Source organism: Rhinopithecus bieti, unplaced genomic scaffold, assembly GCF_001698545.2.
Source record: "Rhinopithecus bieti isolate Rb0 unplaced genomic scaffold, ASM169854v2 scaffold_8433, whole genome shotgun sequence".
NCBI lineage: Eukaryota > Metazoa > Chordata > Mammalia > Primates > Cercopithecidae > Rhinopithecus > Rhinopithecus bieti.
This window is the reverse complement of record NW_016805693.1, coordinates 42100-45819: the sequence shown is the minus strand read 5'-3', so window position 1 is coordinate 45819 and position 3720 is coordinate 42100.

The following is a 3720-nucleotide window of genomic DNA, read 5'->3' as shown; positions in this document are numbered from 1 at the left end:
GAGGTTGCAGTGAGCTAAGATCCTGCCACTGCACTCCAGCCTGGCAACAGAGCCAGACTCCAGTCTCAAAAAATAAAAAAAAAAGCTATGGATTTTGCATGCTGATTTGTGTCCTGTAAATTTACTCAATCTGTTTATTATTTCCAATGGATTTTTGATGGAGCCTTTAGGATTTTCTCTCTCTATAATCATGTCATCAGCAAACAAGGAAAATTTAACTTTGTCCTTACCAATTTTGATGCCTTTTATTCATTTATTTTGCCTAACTGCTCTGGCTAGTACTTCAACTACTATTGTAAATAGAAGTACTGTAGAAGTGCTGATTAGATTTCCTTGTCCTGTTCCTGATTTTAAGAAAAACTCAACTTTTCATTATTGAGTATGATGTTAGCTGTGGGTTGTCATATATGGCCTTTATTGCGTTGAGTTACATTCATTCTGTACCTAATTTGTTGAGAAGTCTTATTATGAAAAGATGCAAAATTTTGTCAACATTCTGTAAATGACTGCTAAGTCCATTTGCTCTAAAACAGTTCAAGTACAGTGGCTCCTTTTTCATTTTGTGTTTCAGTAATCTACCTATTGTTACAAGTGTGATATTCAACTATCCTACGATTATTGCGTTACAATTTCTCTCTCCCTTCAGATCTACTAATATTTGCTTTACATATTTATGTGCTGTGAAATCGGTTGCATCTGTATTAAAAGTTGTTACATCACCTTGATTGACTTTTATTTATATTGACCTTTTTACGTTTTTACAGTTATTTACTTAAAGCATATTTTGTCTGATATAAGTAGCTAACACTACTCTCTTTGGTTTCAAAGTCCATGGAATGTATTTTTTCATCACTTAACTTGTAGTCTGTGTGTGCCCTTAAACCTCTTGTAAGCAACATATAGTTGGGTGTTTTATTGTTTAATCCATTCAGGCCATGGGAAAATTTATTTATATTCAAGGTAATTATTGATAGTAAGAACTTACTGCTGCCATTCTATTCTTTTCTGGCTGTTTTGTAGATCCTTTGTTTCCTATTTCCTCTCTTAATGTCTTCCTTTGTGATTTGATGGTTTTCTGTAATATTATGCTTTAATTCCTTTATCTTTTTCTCTTGTATGTCTAATATACATTTTTGCTTTGTAGCTACCACGAAGGTGATGTAAAACATCTTATAACAAGATTGGCTATACTTATATCAGACCTTAGTATTGTCACTTGAATGATCCTTGTTGGCAAGACCTGTGGGAGATCTTCAGTGTCTGTGAGGGGTGTCAGTAAACTCATCTGTGGCTTTCTGCCCAATAACCAGGCTCTAGGGCTGGCAATCATGAAGGCTGTAGCCAATGATGTGTTTCAGGGCAGAAGCTAGTTGTAATCATGAGTGTTCTAGCACAGGCCACCTAGTGGTGAGGGCTGGGTTCAGAGGTATGAGTTGAGGCTGAGTAAGAGTGCACATGTGGCAGTGCTTGCTGTCAGCTTGCACATGAATGATTGTATGGCCATCTGAGGTTCAGCGGTAAGATGAAGTCATCTGTGTATGCATGGGCAGCTTCAGGAATAAGCTGTAAGTGTGCACACATGTGCAGCTGCAGAAGCCAGCTGTGTGTGTAGGCAGTATTTTGGAGGCAGGAGACAAGAGGCATGGCAAGGTGCTTGTTCAAGCCCAACTGTGGGGCTGGGCTGGCAGTGTGCAACAGCCCAGCTTCAGTGGCCAGTCTTGGGTGTGCAAGATGGTGGGGCTAGAGCCTTCAGCAGGGGCCCTGGGACTATTTGTGGGCACAAGCACAGTAGCTGCACTGGGTCTCTGAGACAAAGCACCTGCAGAGGCAGCAGCTGGGGTGACTACACAAAGGAAGTCATGGTTTAGTCTCCTGGAAAATGCCAATGGATACTGTAGTGAGTCACCTAGTTGGGTTAACTACTGTGAGAGCAGCTCAGGTGGTTCTACAGAGAGGAGAAGAGGGAAGAGAAAGAAAGAGAGAGAGAGAGAGAGAACATCATCTGGCCAGGTATCTGGTGACTGTCAATGTTGCTTGATGAGTCCCTGGGCCCAGGTGTCTGCAGCAGCAGCAGTTGTGACTCTGGGTGACTCCAGGAATAGGGAGTGTCTAAGGTACATGGAGATTGTGAAGAAAAAATACTGCAGGGCCTTTGGTGGCAAAAACTACAGAGGGTTTTCTGCTCTCTTGTTGGCAGTTTTCCTCAGTGGTGAAAGCCACTAGGCTCCTCTGTAGAGCAAGTCAATGATGTTAGTAATCAAGAACATGCAGTAGTTCTGGGCAATGGAGTAGTTCTGCAGGGGCTACACATCCATCAGGAGAGTTGTTGAGGTCCTCAGTGGAGATGTCTGCTAGAATCCTGTGCTGAGCAGACCACTAGGGTTCGCTCTGAGACTATTCACACGGCTGATACTGATTGAGCCTGTCCCCCTTCTTTTTCTCTGCCATCTCCAGGTGTCTCAGCCATACCAGTTCTCCCACTGATCTGTGTAGAATGAAACTAAAGCTGGTCATTTGGGCAACATTCCAAAAGCCTGAGGAAGCTGGTTGTATATCCTCCTCTTATTTTCCATGCAAGGTGGGCAGGCATGCCAGAGAGGTCCCACTCCATGCTGAGAAGTGCCAGCTTGAGGAATGGGTTAATGCAGGTGAAATAATTCTTTTTATACTTTTTTTGGTTTTTTTTTTGTGTGTGGTTTTTTTTTTTTTTTTTTTTTTTTACTGTATTTCAGAGGCTCCTAAGTGGACCCCTAAGCTATTCCATTTAGTTTTATTCACAACAAATTGTTGCTCTTTGTGGGAACAGTAAGGCTTGATCGCAGATTCCACCATATGATGATGTAATTATTTTCATAAATTTTTAATTACAAAAAAGATATAATTTTTTTGAAATAAAAAACTCAATAATTTTTTTGATATAAACTCTGATATGCCATCTGCAATGGAAATATTTAGTCTGCCTTTAAGAGGCTTTCATGTATTCAATGATTGACATAAGTCAATAGGCAATTACAATACAAATGTGAGTATACAGTGCTATGCAAACACATGAAAGGGACATTTATCATATTCCAATGGATAAGAAAAGGCTTACCTTAAGAAATGACATCTAACCTGTGAGTAAATGGGAAATGAAGGAAAATCGTTCAGGCAGAAAGAGCACCATGTTTCAAGATCCCTAAGACCAAATGTGGTAAGACCATGGGGATTTCCAGGAATTGAAGTAGTTAAGGATTGTTTTGAGAAGTAAGACTAGATAAGTACCTCTTAATCAGATAGTGAAAGGCCTTGGCTAGAATTTTAGAATTTGGAATTTATTCTGACAGTGATGGGAGCTCATTGATAGGTTTTAAACAATTAGACACAAATATTTATTGAGCACATACAATATGTAAGTATTATAATAATTGCTGTGTGAGAATGCAAAGGAACTCTATTATCAAGTAAGTTAAAGATAAAAGAGAAACATGGAAAATAACAAGTAGGTGCTAAAATGTGTGTCTTGTTGCTAACCATAAGTGCAAAAGAAGCTTAAAAAAAAAAAAGTCATCACTGGGGCCAGTATCAGTCAAAATTTTATTTTTATTTTTATTTTTAGAGACGGAGTCTGGCTCTGTCGCCCAGGCTGGAGTACAGTGGCGTGATCTTGGCTCACTGCAACCTCCACCTCCTGGATTCACACCATTCTCCTGCCTCAGCCTCTCGAGTACCTGGGACTAC